The following is an 18,672-nucleotide window of genomic DNA, read 5'->3' on the forward strand; positions in this document are numbered from 1 at the left end:
TTAATAAATGCAAAAAATATAACATAACAATATTTTCAAATAATAAAAGGGAAATGATATCAGCACAACCATGTTTTAATAATTGCACAAACCCAACTCATCTTTTATTTTTGAATTGGCTCTGTGAGAGCTTCTTGAGAACTGCAAAACTTTTGACAGCACATAAAATTGATATGGAAATGATTTGGAGTCATAAATTCAATTCTAGCATGTAAAACGTGACTTCAGTCCATTTAGACGGCTTAGTTTGCCCCATAAAACACTGCATTACAAACACCCTATAAATAGATAGGAGGGGAGGAACCCATCCATCGAACAAAGAGAATAATCTCTCATCCCATAAAAAAAATTTCCAAAGTCCTCCAACAAGAAGCAAGCAATGGGTGTAGACGCAAGAGAAAAGCTGAATGCCCTCGCTCTTGTTTGGAACCCCACTGTATCATTCGTAGACTCATTTGTTCTCAAATGGGCACTCGATCTTCAGATTATAGACATAATCCATAGCCATGGCAAACCCATAACCCTTACCCAACTGGGTTCCTCTCTACCCGTGCCATGTGGAAACTACGAAAACCTTCGAAGGTTGCTTCGTTACTTAATCCACATGAAACTCCTCACTCTCCAAGAAGAGGGTTTATATGGCCTCACCTCAGCCTCAAAATTTATTCTCGTGGACGATCCCACAAACATAGTTCCATATGTTCGAGTTGTACAACACGGGCTAGCAGAGAAATGGCAAATACTCGGCTCTCTCTTAGAAGCTAAGGAATCTACAGTGTCTTCGACCTTTGAGGCAGTGAACGGTGAGGATATGTGGAGCTATGCCTCGAAGCATGCGGACCATAATAAGTTGTTCAATGAGGCTATGGCCTCTGATGCTAGATTGGTAACTCCAGCCCTGATTGGAGGTTGTAGGGAAATTTTTGAAGGGATAAGGTCTTTGGTGGATGTGGGAGGAGGCACAGGGACTGCGTCAAGGACGGTTGCTAAGGCATTTCCGCATATAAAGTGCAGTGTGCTCGATCTTCCTCACGTTGTCGAGACAATACCTGATTACCCTGATGTGGAGCGTGTGGCAGGAGACATGTTTTCTTTCATACCTCACAACGACGCAGTTATGATGATGGTAAGCAAATATTTTCTAAATCTTTATTTTCTTTTTCTTTTTCATTTTTTTGAATGGCGAAATTTGTTTTATGCCCATTTTACGTTGAAGGGAATGGAGCCTTAGACCATGTTTGACAACAATGAAAAATTATTTCAAGGCATATTCACGGACCCAATTGTGTGAGAGAGGCAAAGGAGAAAGGAGAGGGGGAGAGAGAATTGGGTGGGTAGGGTGGGGTTAGAGAGAGCTTAAAATTTTTCTAAAAACTAGTGAAAAAGAAAGACCTGTTTAAAAGTGGTTTATTAATTTGTTTTCCTGCTTTTTGGGAGCATGAATGCTCCCATCGCCCAACCTCTCACGACTCTTCCTATCCGACCCATCTCTAACAACCGGCCCCACAAAATATTTCATGGAATATTGTTGTTGGGTGAGGTAGGATCCAACATGTGACCTCAAGGTTGAGATGCAAAGCCTCAAATTATTGAGCTATAGGCCCAACCCCTGCGTAAAAGGCTCTTCGGAGAGATAGGAAAAAACAAATAAATCCTTGGATAAGCTATTCCTGGGATTGGGTACCTGGCTAGGATAATATTATCTAACCTTAGACATTGGTACCCCTTCAAAAGGCTACTGTTTTGTTAATGCTATCTATCAATTGTTGATTGCAGAAAATATTACATGATTGGGATGATGATGACTGTGTGAAGATCCTAAAGAAGTGCAAGGAAGCAATGCCAAAAGAGGGAGGGAAGGTGATTATAGTGGACATTGTAATGGACATTGATGAAGGTCACGAGATCACCCGTACCCGATATGCCTTCGATGTGTTAATGATGTTATCGACAGGGGGACAGGAGAGGACTGAGAAGGAATGGAGAAGGCTCGTCTTCAACGCTGGATTCAGTCGTTGTGGGATAACACCCATTAATGCTTTGCAGTCTGTGATCGTCGCATCTCCTTAGTCTGATTAGGAGATTATTCATCTTGTAGCTTCTCTTCTCCCCTCGCGCATCGTTTGTTTCTCAAGCCTGTTTGTTCTTTGTTTATGCTTAATTTAAATAAGTTTCCCAGCTATGAAAAAACAATAGAAATGATATTGTCGTCCTTGAGATGCTTGGTCTGATGAAGAGCAAGATCATTGCTCAAATATAAGCCAGCTTTTTTTGTCATGTTTTTAAAAAGGATCAATTGTATCTCGTTTATGTAGATTTAAGGTGTTTTGAAGAGATTGGTTGGTGGAATTTAAGGTTGTCTAAGGAATTCAATAGGCTTAGTGATGGTAGGATGTTAAAAAAACAAATAGTGACATACTTTAATTTCCGATGGAAAGGGGAAACTATTGCCAAAATCTTGGCAGGATTTTCCACTGAAAACGCACTAGGATTTTATAATCCAACATTGCAAAATCCTAGATTTTACAAGCTAAAACCTGGATTTTATATGCTAAGATCTTGATTGTACATTTTCACGAGGGAAATGATACAGCACAACCATGTTTTAATAATTGCACAAACCTAGCTTCTGTTTTCTTTTTAAAGTGGCTTGTTAGAGCTTTTTGGGAACTGTAATAACCTTTGACATCTCTTAAAATTAATACCAAAAGACAGGATGAGTCAGTGAAAATATCAAAACACATGGCTGTGCTAATATCATTTCCCTTTCAAGATTGTAAATTAGCTTATTAAATCTAGGTTTTAGCTTGTAAAATCCAGGATTATAAAATCTATGTATCCAAATGGCCTCTTAGGGGCGCATGCAAGATAATGAAGATTTCTTTTAATTTCCGTCGCTAATAAAATGCGTAACCATGGAAAAGGGAAACCATCACTAAAAATACCATGCTGACAGATAACTAATTCCGTCGAAAGATTATCTAATTATGTGTTTACATGTTATATACTTTCCTAATCTATTTAGGTTACCGCCTCTAACCTACTTGCCTAATCTAGCACCAAGATGATTTGACGATGAGATCTCAACCCAATCCAAAGGTGAGATCTCACATACACAATGGGCAACATGTGGTAGGATAATCAAAAAAGAAAATTAAAAATGGATAACCAATTCCGTTGCCAATTATTGATAACTAAAAGAATTATTTAATTATGTATTTACATGTACATATATGTGTGTGAATGAGAAAAGTGTTCCTACTCCCTAGAGTATCTAACTTATCTACTCCCTAGACTTAAAATACAGTGAGGACCACATTATTTAGGAGATGCAAATCATTCATTTTATGGGCCCCCACAAAGATAGGGTGTGCCCAAAAAATTAGCTCCATACGATCATCCCAACCCTTCGATTTGTAGAGGTAAAGATGGACATATATAAACCTTTCAAATCTGTCCATTTTTTGCCTCCACAGTTCGAAGGGTACGTTAGGATGATCCGATGGAGCTGATTTTTTTAGCACCCCTATCTATGTGAGGGCCCATCAAATGAATGGTTTGGATCACCTAAACAATGTGCCCTCACCCCACTATATTTTAAGCCTAGGAGTAGATAAGTTAATCTACTCCAGGAGTAGAGTAGGAACTCTTTTCTCATGTATAGACACACATGAAAAGACCTAAGTAAAGAATTTAAAATAGGGAGGGAGGGTCTACTTGTACCCATTGCTAAAGAGTTAAAAATAGATGACTAATTGATGGGAATCATCGTTAAAGTATGAAAGAGATTTTCTCAATGCAAGTTGTATCTTTCTATAAATAAATGTGTGTAGGAGAGATGCATGAGATCATGTGTGGGATGAAAACATTGCAAGGTTTTGGTGAATTCTAAGTTCTCTATGAAGTGGACCCCGCAGTACATATAGAAAATGTAATGGACTTCACGCGTTCACACCATATAAAAAATCTTATTTGTAACAAAACCGACCTATCAATATCCTGAGAACTGTATGTAATAAAAACAAAGAAGCAAGGTGGAAACCTCAAAATTAAGTACAATTAATTCCATGGAGACTTTAGTTAGATCAACTGAATACAGGGAATAAATTTCTACATAATAGACTTCTAAAACATGATTGTATTTTAGTACAAAAATGGTGACTAAAGTTTCAAAAATTACTTATTTAAGGTGCGAGCCAATACAATCTTTGAAGGAGGATCATGGCCGGCAAAAGGTAGGTCTTCGTCTAAACCTAATATGGCTTTCAGGTGGGCCAGATAGACCACTGGACTCTCCACCATATTGACCCGCCAAGGAGACTTTGGTCAACATTGGTTGGATTGGTCCTCATTGGCTATCGTTAAAACAAAATTTTATATGGTGTAACCGTGTAAGCCCTTATAGTCCTGTATTTTTTAAAAAGTACAGTACGGACCACATCATAGGATGATCCAAACCATCCATGTGATGGAACACAACATAAATAGGTTGTGCCCCAAAAATCATTTCCATAATATGCAGTTCCTCTATAAATCAAGGGGTTGGGATGTTCCTATAGAAATGATTTTTGGGGCACAACCTATTTATGTTGTGGTTCTTCACATGGACGGTTTGGATCATCCTATAGTGTGGTCCATACAATACTTTTTAAAAAATACGTGACTATAAGGGCTTACACCATATAAAAACTCAGTAGGTAAATTGATCCGGTTGTTCTGTTATCTAATAACCAGAGTCATTCTTGGATAAATGATCACTATGAGTCAGACTCATTGAGACAACGCTGTATTTTATTTTAAAAATTGTGAAGACAACAACCACAAGGTGGGGAAATTATATGGTGCCCGACCATGAAGTCTAGTGTGGGCAGTATCACCCTTGATGTTTGATCCAACGGCAGATCACTTTTTAAGAGTCACTCAGGCTCTGTTTGGTTAGATGAGATTTTAGTGGAAGTAGTAGTCAACAAGGAGGTGACAAGGGTGGGATATGTGTAGACTTGTCTGAGAAGATTAGAGGAAATTTTGGGGAATTTTGGTAGTGTGTTTGGTTAGATGTCAAAGCATGTGGGAGAATGGAGAGGTGTCATTAACAAAATAAATAGTAAAAGAGAGAGAAAGAGGAGAGAGAAAGAGAGAAAAAAGTAATGATTACACATGGCATTTCATATTCTACTCTTCTCCCTTCTAAAATTTACCAAAAACAAGGTTTGGCATTGGAAAAGTAGGGGAGGGGACAATCCCGCCACATAGGCGCCACCTAAGCCAAAAGCTAATAATTATGTCTCTTCCATGTCTAGAAGTCCAATGGGATTTGAGCTAAAAAATGACAACCAGACAACATTTGGTATTTCATATTCCTAGAAATGCTCAGCCGTCTTCCCTACTTTTTGCAACCAAACAGAGCCTTGGTGTTGTATCAGATATAAGGGCATTACTTTTATTGTACCGCCCATAGTTGACTACACCACAGCCGGGCACCATATAAAATCTCCCACAAGACGTATAAATGATGTGGCATCACATAGTTTATACTTACGAGATTTTATATGGTGTCTATTGTTATGGTCCTGCATGTATTTTCAGAAAGTAACATACGATCTACTTCTTAGGATGATTCAAACCGTTCATTTGTTAGGCCACAATGTAAATAGGTTGGGCCCCAAAAAATCATTTCCAGGATGATCCTAACCCTCTGATCTATAGATGGATGATATTATTTAATTTTTATACTTTAACACTCCCCCTCACGTGTGCTAATCTTTTTAGGTTTGGGATACACGGCACATGTGGCCTTCTCTTTCGGTTGGCCATGACATGCGGATTTTTAATATCAAGGAAGTTTGAACCCAGGACCTTTGCTCTGATACCATGTAAAACGAACCAATTACTCCAAAAGCTTAACTCGTTGGAGATGGCGTTATTTAATCTTCTTTTATACTTTAACACTCCCCAGTCCCCCCTCACATCTGCCCCTCTTTTTAAGGTTGGCCTATACTTCACTACGGAAACCTGTAAGGATCGGAGGGTTAGGATCATAGTTGACTGATAAAGTAGTAAAATGAGAGGTTAGACGCATGAATTTGTATTATAGCTACTGCCTCATATATGCATGAATTTGTATTATAGCTACTGCGTCATATATAAATTTGTAATTTGTATTGTGGGCAACAACCAGCTTTTATGTAAATTTGTAGTTCTTTTTCTTTTTCTTATTAGTAAAGGTATCATCATTTCTTTCAAATAAGAGGGGTAGCATCAGATTTGATGGGGATTATTACCCCATGAATGCGTATTACAGCCTTACAGGCATTGTTTCAATTATATATGCATGCAGAATGCTGATGACACAGCCTTTTCTCGTGCTTTTCTTCCTTTTTTTGGTAGATTTATCCGACTGTTAGGCCAGGTTTGGCAGCCATGAATTTTTTTTTCCGTGGAATATTAGTTTGTTCCGGGGTGGGAGGGGCAAGAACGGCGGGGGAGGAAGAGAGTGAGAAGTGGCTCAGAAACAGGGAAAAGAAAAACATTACTCAAAATAGAGTTTTTTTATTTATTATCTTTTAGCTGCTTATCGTGCTTTTATTCTATCATGCAAAAAATGTAGAGAAATGTAAATTCTTTAGCCCCTGTTTGGGTTACAAGAAAAACATTTCAAATGGAAATTTTTTTTGATTTTTTTTCTTTCTACAATTTAGAGGGAAATGATACGACTTTGGTTAATTTAGAAGGATATCATCATAAATGGAAGGTCCCTCTAGAAAAGAATTGAATACGATTGGTCCAAGATATCTCTTTTTCATGTGTAAATAAGGAAATGATATCAGCACAACCATGTTATAATAATTGCACAAATGCAGCTTGAAATTTCATTTTTAATTGGATTATCAAAGTTTTTTGGGGAATGGTAATAACCTTTTCCAGCTCTTTAGATAATAAAAGAAAAGGAGAAAAGGTGTTAGTGCAAATATCAAAACATGGTTGTGCTGATAACATTTCCCTTTTAAAAATATCGCTATATATTTATTCCCCACAACAATATTGCTATAATATCACAATATTTTTACGATTTTTCTTAATTTATATATATTTTGTATTTTTGCGATATACCCCAAACAATAAAAAATAAAAATTATTGTCCCAAAATTTTTCCTTGAGGAGAAATTCCCAAGAACAATATTTGCAACTAAGATCCTAAGTAGTTCAAGGGCTTGGCATAACGTGTTCCTTCAATACTGAGGGTTTTGGTGCATTGGTTAGAGGACTAACATTTAGTGTCAAGACCAACCCGGAAAGTCACAGGTTCTAAGATCGAATTAGCGTGGTGAAGTGTTGCGATCCTATGACGTCTAAGGGCCTAGCAAAAAGTGTTCCAGTCAGTGCTAAGGCTTTTAGCATATTGGTTAGGTGCATAACAAGAGACTCATGAAACAACGAAAAATATAGGGAATAAATAACTATGTCCAACTTGTTCATGTTTTTGTATGATTTTCAAGAAAGATCACTAACCCATCCATGCATATGAGTATATGACACAATAAAGTTTTACACACCTGTAATTTTAGGTTGCACTCCCAACTCCCAAGAAAGGAAACGGACAGTGTGAAGGGAACATCACAATCAGCTTGAGGCCAGAGGCCGCATGACAAATTGTATAAGCTTTCAATTGGATGAAAGACCAGTGGAACTAATGAGAAAAATCCCAGCCTCCAGAACAAGACAACGGGAGCAAAGGTGATTCCAACTGTTCATTACATTCAGTAATTAAACCTAGAAGGTTCATTTATTAAAGAAAACGTGTGAGAGAAAAGGAAGAAAAAAAATCTTTCAAATTCACGTTAAGGTCCCGTGTGGAAAACCAAACAACCATCCGAGCCATGGAAACAGACCAAGAGAGGGCTCACCGAGAAGTTAATGCTTGGGTTCCTCATTGAATACTTCAGTGTTGCAAACTGGACATGCCTGAAAGAAAGGAGATAACATAAGGGATGGCATAAGAATTAAGAGATGTTTTATAGATTTAAGTAAATCCTTAAGCTAACCTTGTTGATGCTAAGCCATCTGCTCACACAGGTGGCATGATAGATGTGCTTACACGGGAGAGTTATTTGCCGGGCCCCTCTATTATAGTCCATCTGGCAAATCACACACCTGTTACCAAGAACAGAGCAGAAAATTCTTATACGTGATTGTCCCAGAATCACGAAAGCATAATTTTTGCAGGATCCTGGGTTAGATTAGGCATCGTTGGTCATTTCAAAAGAAAATTAGGCATCATTGGACATGCTAAACTTTCTAAACATATAATTACTAAAGAGCAGAAGAATACTGACATTTCCAGCGAAAAGTATGAAAGAATAGAAATGGTGACATTTTATTAGAATGTGCGGCAGATAATATAAATTTGATTTTGTTGGCAACATAATATATTGTCATATATGTCACCATGTCCCCGCTGGAGTGTGGGGGTTCCATTAGAGATGTTAGAGGGGTGGCGTCCCCAACCTTCTCTTGCCCCATAGGTGGACTCAAATGAGCCAGAGATCAGAGCGGTCATGGTTGAGGATCATTGACAATAATTCTTTAGATTACCTGAATGTTGAAGGGGATTCTCTTAATGTGACCAGGTGGCTGAAAGGAAGTATCCCTCCTCCCTGGAAATTTGTGCACTGGATTGATGAGATCCAAGATCGGATAACAGGAGGGTCCATCTCTTATCAGCATCTTGAAAGATATGCAAATTCTACGGAAGATAGGCGAGCCGGGGTGTCCAGACTCCAGAGAAAGACTTGAGAATTTTTATTTTCTTCCTCCTTAAGGGCTCTCATTTTGTTCATTCTTACTTCTTTTTTCTTGTTACTTCTTGTATCGACCTCCTTGGTCGTTGGAGTATTGCCCTCTTATTGATTAATTAATACATCCTTCACCCTTTTAGAAAAAAAAAAAAGATTTTGTGGACTATACCCATTGTATAGTCATAAACTGAATTTTTACGCTCTAAATTAGTAATTTTATTGGGTTTTTTTTTTTGGTATGGTAAGCTGGGATTGAACCTCTGACCTCTAAGTTGAAGAACAAAGTCTTAAACCACCGAGCTAGAGGCTCAGGCTCAATCCCACTTTTATTAGTAGTTGATAGGTAACTAATTTAATAAATGCATATAATAACATAACAATATTTTCAAATAATAAAAGGGAAATGATATCAGCACAACCATGTCTTAATAATTGCACAAACCCACCTCATCTTTTCTTTTTTATTTGGCTTTGTGAGAGCTTTTTGGGAACTGTAATAACTTTTAAGAGCTCTTTAAATAGTAAAAGACAAGATGAGCTAGTGAAAATATCAAACCATGGTTCTGCTGATATCATTTCTCATAATAAAAATATCAATGGAAGAAAATTTCACTGGAGATTGATATGGAAATGATTAATTTGGAGTCATAAATTCAATTCTAGCATGTAAAATCTGACTTCAGTCCATTTAGACGGCTTAGGTTCCCATTACAAACACCCTATAAATAGATAGAAGGGGAGAGGCTATCTATCGAGCAAAAGAGAATAATCTCTCATCCGACCTAAAAAAAATTTCCATTTCCTTCAACATGAAGCAAGCAATGGGTGTAGACGCAAGAGAAAAGCTGAATGCCCTCGCTCTTGTTTGGAACCCCACTGTATCATTCGTAGACTCATTTGTTCTCAAATGGGCACTCGATCTTCAGATTATAGACATAATCCATAGCCATGGCAAACCCATAACCCTTACCCAACTGGGTTCCTCTCTACCCGTGCCATGTGGAAACTACGAAAACCTTCGAAGGTTGCTTCGTTACTTAATCCACATGAAACTCCTCACTCTCCAAGAAGAGGGTTTATATGGCCTCACCTCAGCCTCAAAATCTATTCTCGAGGACGATCCCACAAACATAGTTCCATATGTTCGAGTTGTACAACACGGGCTAGCAGAGAAATGGCAAATACTCGGCTCTCTCTTAGAAGCTAAGGAATCTACAGTGTCTTCGACCTTTGAGGCAGTGAACGGTGAGGATATGTGGAGCTATGCCTCGAAGCATGCGGACCATAATAAGTTGTTCAATGAGGCTATGGCCTCTGATGCTAGATTGGTAACTCCAGCCCTGATTGGAGGTTGTAGGGAAATTTTTGAAGGGATAAGGTCTTTGGTGGATGTGGGAGGAGGCACAGGGACTGCGTCAAGGACGGTTGCTAAGGCATTTCCGCATATAAAGTGCAGTGTGCTCGATCTTCCTCACGTTGTCGAGACAATACCTGATTACCCTGATGTGGAGCGTGTGGCAGGAGACATGTTTTCTTTCATACCACACAATGATGCGGTTATGATGATGGTAATTAAGAAGATCCTTTGTATCTTTATTTTCTTTATTTTTAGGGTTGTGATGATGGTAATTAAGAAGATCTTATTTTCTTTACTTTTAGGGTTGTGAGTGGGGCCTACTTGCCTATAGATGGGACTAGGTGGGACTCAGCCTGGTATATACGGGACAGGTTTAAAGGGCTTAGCCTAACAGGTTACATCAGCTCTTTGGCGTATTAGTTAGTTACCTAACATTTTAAAATAAATTTCACACTGATTTATCATGAAAAAAAAAATCATGGTAGCCAAATGTGCCCTTTAGGCTCTGTTCACTTGTTTTCCTGGGAAAGGAAAATAAAAGGTTTTCGGGGAATCTGATGTGGCATTAGGAAAAGAAATCCAGGGAAACTGTGTAGGAAAAGGTTTCCCGCACCTATTCACGTGCGCAGGAACTGTGCAGGAAAAGGTTTCCCGAGAAATTGCTTGCCCACCTTTTTTCACTAGTTTTCCCAAGAAAGCAAATCCGACCAAAATAGTGGGATTTGGTTTCCCACACTTGTGAGAAAAGAGACATTTCCACATCATTTTTGGCAATTTCCATGTCATTATTTGACATTTCCACCTAGGCTTGTTACTTTCTCAGGAAAGCAAGTGAACACCAGAATTCTGTTTTGTCAAGGTCTTGTCAAGGAAAAAAGAGGCTGTTTTCCAGGGATTTGCTTTCCCGGGAACGCAAGTGAATAGAGCCAGGAAAGCACTTCAAATGGGGCCTGTTCTGAATAAAAGACAATAGTAAATGACCAAAATACCATTATGTAAGGGTTAATTTTCAAATGAGCATCACATAAACTAAGCCTGTTACCTGTCGCCCCACACGACAAAAACCTTCTCTTCATCTGGCCAATACCCCGTCGGTGGAAATTTTGGGGCAATCAGAAAAACAAACAACGTTGGTTGCTTTTCCCAGGCTTTACTTTGAAAATTGATCCCTGAAATAGGGGTATTTTCGTCATTTCATCATAGATGTTTGCAAGTCTTAGACATTGGTACACCTTCAAAAGGTTACTGATTTGTTAATGTTATCTATCAATTATTGATTGCAGAAAATATTACATGATTGGGATGATGAGGACTGTGTAAAGATTCTGAAGAAATGCAAGGAAGCAATGCCAGAAGAGGGAGGGAAGGTGATTATAGTTGACATTGTGATGGACATTGACGAAGGCCACGAAATCACCCGTACCCGATTTGCCTTCGATGTGTTAATGATGTTATCGACAGGGGGACAGGAGAGAACTGAGGAGGAATGGAGAAGGCTTGTCTTCAATGCTGGATTCAGTCGCTGTGAGATAACACCTGTCGATGCTTTGCAGTCTGTGATTGTCGCATTTCCTTAGTCTGATAAGACCGATATTCATCGTCTAGCTTATGTTCACCTGTTATGTGTCATTTATTTTCCAAGCCTGTTTGTTCTTTGTTTAGGCTTAGTTTGAAGAAATAAGAATGATATTGGTGTACTTGAGGTTCTTGTTTAAATCAAGATCTATTAATTTAACCATGCATTTAACTGGAATGCAAAGAATGGTTAGGAACTTATCTTGATCGGTCATGGTCGAGATTGATTTGTGCTGGATTTTCTACTACTTGTCTAGTCGACTTGATCGGTCAACGGTAAGGTTGCTCCATTGTGGCCTAGTAATCAAAGGTTTGATTCGAGGAAACAGCCTCTCTACAAAGCAGGGGTATGATTGCGTACATCTAGCCCTCCCCAGACCCCGCAATGGCGGGAGCCTTGTGCACGGCCGCCCTTTTTCTAAATAGATTTAAGGTGTTTTGAGGAGATTGGTCCAAGTTAAGGTAGTCTATAGATTTTTTTAAGGCTTAATGGCAGTGGGATAGTAAAAAAATAAGTAGGCTTCCTTTCTTTTGACTTAAAATGGGGCTAAAATAAAAAATTTACTCCTAGTTTTGCACTAAAAAGTGAGCATACATTTGTTTTACGCCCAGGAAATAGGGGTGCAAACTCGGATCGGGTTGGGACGGGTTGAGGCCAACCCAACCCGAGGAACCCATTTTTCCAACCTGAACCCAACCCGACCCGATTTCCAACCCTACGAGGTTCAACCTGACCCAACCCGAGTTTTGAAGCTTAAAAAAATCATAAAAAATGTCGGGTTTCACTCGGGTCGGGTTGCCAAACCCTCAACCTGAACCTGACCCGAACTCCACCCGGTTGGAAAAGTGAACTCAACCCGAACCCAAACTTGACCTGAACTCAACCCAACCCAACCTTTTTTCGGATTCAACCTGCCGGGTTCGAGTTGAACCCGACCTGAGTTGTTCCCCTACCACGAAAGATAAGGAACCATAACGCCTGATTACTAAGCCCAAAATTAAACGTGTTTTCCTAAGAAGTCCGTTTGTGTTGAAAGGGAAAAGTACGAAATGCGGGCTGATGTTTAGTGAAAATATGGCTTGCGGGCACCTTTTAAAACAAGAACAAAAAAAGGGCTAAACTTCAAAATCGGGTGGTCAAAAGACCCTAATACCCTTCTGACATCGACAAAGTCCTCCTTTTTCATTACTGCCTCTTAAATTGGCCAGATTCACGAGGCTTCTTTTGGTTCATTTAAACGTGTATTTGAACCGAGAGAACTTTGGGTTCGTTTATATCTTGGCCATCGGAAATAACTAGAGACAGATTGATCTTGACACGTGTTGGAAAACATTTTGGAACCTCGACGTTATTGTACTTTTTGGAACACTGACGTTATCTTTTCTCACTTTTCTTTTCAACACGTGTCAGGCATCCATCCGTCTCTAGGTATTTCCGACGGCCAAGACAGAAATAATGGGTACGCCGGCGGAAAATAATTGGTACGCCGATGGAAATAATGGTTACAGAGAGGGAAATAATGGGTACGCCAGAGGAAATAATGGGTACGACGATGGAGGAAATAATGGTTACAGAGAGGGAAATAATGGGTACGCCGGCGGAAATAATGGGTACACCGATGGAAATAATGGTCATAGAGAGGGCAATAATGGGTATGCCAGCGGAAATAATGGTTACAAAGAGGGGAATAATGGGTACGCCCGCAGAAATAATGGGTACGCCGATCGAAATAATGGTTACAGAGAGGGGAATAGGAATAGTACGCCGATGGAAATAATGGTTACAGAGAGGGACTAATGGGTACGCCGGCAGAAATAATGGGTACACCGATGAAAATAATGGTTACAGAGAGGGGAATAATGGGTACGTCGGCAGAAATAATAGGTACGCCGATGGAAATAATAGTTACAGAGAGGGGAATAGGAATAATGGGTACGCCGGCGGTTATGCCGGCGGAAATAATGGGTACGCCGATGGAAATAATTGTTACAGAGAAGGGAATAATGGCTACAGAGAGGGTTATTATTAGAAGACGTCACCGTTTCATATTGATGTCCACGTGTCGTGGATCCGACCGTCTATTCATATTGGCGACGACCAAGATTTAAAGGAACCCAAGGACTCTAGGTTCACAGAAAGATTTCAATCCAAACCAAACCCACTATGTATAGAGCCACATTCCGTCTATTCATATTGGCGAGGACCAAGATTTAAAGGAACCCAAGGACCCTGGGTTCACAGAAAGATTTCAATCCAAACCAAACCGACTACGTATAGAGCCGCTAGCATTCCCGAAAAATTTTTAACACGTGTCAGGCATCCAAGAAACCTGAATTTCTCACTTAAAATCCAAGAAACGCTGTCAGAAAAGCGTACATCAGCTTGATCATATACCGTCTTTTACACTGTTTTCAAACTTAAAACCTGGATTCTAAAATCCGCGTATCCAAACGGCCCCTAATTAATTAACAATAATCATTGTTTTGCATTTTTAAGGAAATACTTTCAAAACGGGATTTCGTTTGGAAAATTCCTTATCTTTCTGCGTATGTGTCACAACATAGGATTTCGTCTTGTCTCTTTGAATATGTGTCACAACATAGGATTTTTTCTTTATGTTTTAAACGAGTTCCATTTTGCTAGCAGCCCTCAGCATGTGAAGAGCACTTAAGGGATAGACAACGAACGAAATTAGATAAGATTTAGGGAGATAATACTAATAAACTGCCAAAACTAAACAAGTACCTAATTTATCATGCAAAGAATCCAACAAGGCCACATAAAATGACCGGAGTCGCATTTTTAGTCAGATCAACAAAATGAATCACATCCACATGTTACACATGGGGCACAAAACGTGATAGTTATGGCACTTTTTAAAACAAAACGTATGATAAGATCATGTACAAAAATAAAAACCCGTCTCTCCTATCAGATAAGGAGGTCAAGATAGGCATTCAAAAAAAACCGAGGGGGGGGGGGGGGAAATAAAAGATATCATTCAAATTAGAGTCTCTGTTTCTATTTCCGACCATGTCATTGTCTGATTCAATTTGCCATTAAACAGCACAGATATTGCCACTACCATGTTTTGACAATTACACCAACTCATCTGTCTTTTATTATTTAAACACCTCTCTCATAAGTCAATTAAAAAAGGAATAGACTGACTGTGTTTGTGCAGTTATTAAAACATGGTTGTGCCATTATCAGTAGCGTTTAAATATAGGCCCATTTAAATATAGGCCCATATATGGTAGGGCTGCAACTTGGGTCGGGCGGGTCGGGTTTTGGATAACCCAACCCTACCCAAGAAATATCTCGGGTCGGGTCGGGTCGGGTTTTTTTTCGGAAAACCCACGATTCCCAAACCCGGCCCTACCCATGATAAATCTCGGGTCGGGTCGGATTTTTTCACGTTGATGCAATTTTTTAAGGAAAATTCTTGTTTGGCAAGGCAACTCAACTCATAGAAGCAGAAATTACACTCACATTACACTTGAATCAAACAATGATGTAATTACACTCACATTACACTTGAATCAAACAATGTTGTAATTACAACCAAACAGTGCTGAATCAAACACTTGAATCAACTCAACTCATAGAAGCAGAAATTACACTCACATTACACTTGAATCAAACAATGATGTAATTACACTCACATTACACTTGAATCAAACAATGTTGTAATTACAACCAAACAGTGCTGAATCAAACACTTGAATCAACTCAACTCATAGAAGCAGAAATTACACTCACATACAATAACAGTGGGTGCATGGGTTTTCACTTTTAACTTTTAACTAACAATAGAAAAAAATGTACATACTATAACTTATGTAACTCGGGTCAGGTCGGGTCGGGCCCCTTCAAACCCGGCTCGACCCGAGATTCATGCGGGCTTTTGAATGCTCGACCCGAAACCCATGAAACCTGAACCCAACCCAGGCTATTTTCGGGTCGGGTCGATGCGGGTCGGGTAAAACTCGGCTCGAGTTGCAGCCCTAATAATATATGGGACCTATAGATCTTTGATAATGCCTATGGTCTATGGCCGATATATTGGAACTTTCAAACCTCGGTGTCATCACTTTGGTTTCTAGTCAACTGAGGTCCGCGAAACAAGAGGAGTCTGTAGCTAATAAACCCAATTAGTGAAGTTTAAAGTGACCCGTGGAGTTTCATTATTAAAACAAGGGGGTGCAGATATCAACTCCCTTTAATTAGGACCTGTTGTATCAGGACGGAATTTTCATGAAAAAGAAAATTCCTGAAAATGATCTCGACAAATGTTGGAAAACTCACTTTCCAAGAAATTTTTTTCAATTATTTTTCCCTCTCATTAATCCGTTGTTAAGCCTTAAAAAGGTTAATAAACAGTGACAGATAAAAACAACTCTGATAGGCGCTTTTGTTTCTTTCAAATCTTTTGAAATATGATGTGAGAGGCCTTCCACTTTCCTTTAAATAGTGAAAATGACACCAAAGCCCACCAAGTAAAACAAAGTAAGAGTCTAAAGACGTTTAAAGAAGTGGAAAGACTTGTTTTCAGGAAAAAAAAACTTGGAATGATGAGGGAGGTGTAGTAGGCCCACGCAATTATTGGGAGTCACTTTATTAGAATGGGTGGGTTTTCATGGCACTCATACTCATAGTATACCCATGCCTTCAAATGAAATGTAAACTTAATATTTTTTTATAGTATTGGGCCCATAATACACACCCCATATAGTATGTTTATTTGGACTTAGAATCTTGTGGGCCATCGTGAGACTATATGAAGATGCACAATGTCGCGTTGAATTGACGATTTGAGCTTTAAGCCAATAGCCCAAATTTCAAAAATAAAAACCCCTTTTGCTACACCATCTGAGCCAAAAGCAAAATCAAAATCTCTTTGTCAAACTTAAACAAGGGGCATCTTTTATGACTTTCGTCATAAAATATATTAGACCCGAACTACGCGAGACCTTATTCCCAATTTCTTTGGGGATCCGTAGGCAGTCTGGAGGGTCTAGATGCGGTCCAATTGCTCAAAATTAACCAAAGTTAATCCCTTTTGAACCCAAGCTTACCTGAAAAGTCTTTCTGGTGTTATTGACCCAGGTTTGTAGAAAAATAAAAGAAAAAAAAAATGAGTCTTAGACCCTCTAGATTGAAAATCCGAAAGGGCGGTCTAGGCAAAAGTCTGGGTATTAAGCCTGCTGGATGGAAAACCTGCAAGTGCAGACAGTCCAGGCAAAAATTATGGCGTGCGGTCCGCTGAATCGAAACCCTAAAAAGGGCGATTCAGTCATGGCAGTGATTTCATAGAGGACAAAGCTTCTGGAAGCCGATTGTACTTCCGTTTTTTGCATTACTTCAGAGTCTGAGTAAGCGCCAGCATAATTTCTTTCGATACTTCTTCAAGCTAAAGTGGTTAAAACTAAGCAATCTAAAGGAGATAATAACCATGACTGAAATACCGAAAAGAGGAATGAAACATTTTTAGATACGGTATTCAAAAGATACTAAGAGAGGCAGACTGTTACCACCTTAAACATTTATCAAATTAAGAAGCAGATTCAATCTCTTTTAGAGTCTATGTTGTGTGTTTGTCAAAGCTTTCGTTTGTCATTTGTCAAAATCCCGTTTATCGTGTGTCAAAATCTTTTCATTCTCAAGTCAAAGTCAGGTCTTTAAAGCCAAGTTGCCTTTACTCCCCTTGAAGCTAGGGTGATAAGTTTTAAAAGCGAGAAGTTGCATCTCATGCGGACAGAGCCGAACAGAACAGAGTTCAGAAAGGACAGCTTTTCAAGTTTATTCAGAATGTTATCGCAACGTGCAGAAAGAATAATGCTTTGAGCAGAACCCGTTTTCTTGTATTTGTAAAAGCTTTGTAACCTCAAATATTTCTTTGAAATGAAAACCTTTAGTTGAACCCTTCCGTTTTGCTCTCTTATGAATCTTGTTATGGAAATAAAATCATACTAGGGGCATCTTTTATGACTTGGTTTCCTAAGTCATAAAAGACGTCGAACAAAAATTTAGGATTGAGATGGCTATTCTTATCAAATAAAGATAAGAGAAGCTTGAACACCCCCTTTCGAGCTAAGCTCATTGACTAGTGTTTCAGAAAAATATAAATCCTCATTTGAATTTGAAATTTAGTTTTGCATTTATCAAAATATAAGCAGAGTTTTGGTTTACTTGTTTAAAGGGGCCAAAGCCCACAAGATTTCATCATATTTCGTTGAATTATACCTTTAGTAAAAGTCATGTTTTCCTAACCGCTTATAGCTATGCTATGTTTTAACTCTTCTCCTCCACTCTGACCTCTAGAAGGTTATGTTAGGGGTGACCTGGCTGTCGATTCCAGTATAAAAACTCGATATATCGCCATCACATCCGGTATTGATAGTTTGAGTCTCCTCAAACGTTCTCTACCCGTCTTATATTCTGGTATTGATAGTTTGAGTCTCCTCAAACGTTCTCTACCCATCTTGTATTCCGGTATTGATAGTTTGAGTCTCCTCAAACGTTCTCTACCTGTCTTGTATTCCGGTATTGATAGTTTGAGTCTCATCAAACGTTCTCTACCCGTCTTGTATTCCGGTATTGATAGTTTGAGTCTCCTCAAACATTCTCTACCCGTCTTGTATTTCGGTATTGATAGTTTGAGTCTCCTCAAACATTCTCTACCCGTCTTGTATTCTGGTATTGATAGTTTGAGTCTTCTCAAACGTTCTCTACCTGTCTTGTATTCCGGTATTGATAGTTTGAGTCTCCTCAAACGTTCTCTACCCGTCTTGTATTCCGGTATTAATAGTTTGAGTCTCCTCAAACGTTCTCTACCCGTCTTGTATTCCGGTATTGATATTGATGTCCATGTGTCGTGGATCCGACCGTCTACTGATATTGGCAATGACCAAGATTTAAAGGAACCCAAGGACTCTGGGTTC

At 39.0% G+C, this 18,672-nt stretch overlaps 2 pseudogenes; both read left to right on the forward strand.

Moving 5' to 3' along the window:
• The first annotated feature begins 379 nt into the window (after positions 1-379).
• On the forward strand, positions 380-2,070 carry LOC143891784 ((RS)-norcoclaurine 6-O-methyltransferase pseudogene; annotated as a pseudogene).
• A 7,546-nt stretch (positions 2,071-9,616) lies between these two features.
• LOC143891785 ((RS)-norcoclaurine 6-O-methyltransferase pseudogene) lies at positions 9,617-11,787 on the forward strand (annotated as a pseudogene).
• Positions 11,788-18,672: the final 6,885 nt, after the last annotated feature.

This window comes from Tasmannia lanceolata, unplaced genomic scaffold (assembly GCF_043159265.1).
Source record: "Tasmannia lanceolata isolate RefF3 unplaced genomic scaffold, GAP_Taslan_0.1 ptg000015l, whole genome shotgun sequence".
Classification (NCBI taxonomy): domain Eukaryota; kingdom Viridiplantae; phylum Streptophyta; class Magnoliopsida; order Canellales; family Winteraceae; genus Tasmannia; species Tasmannia lanceolata.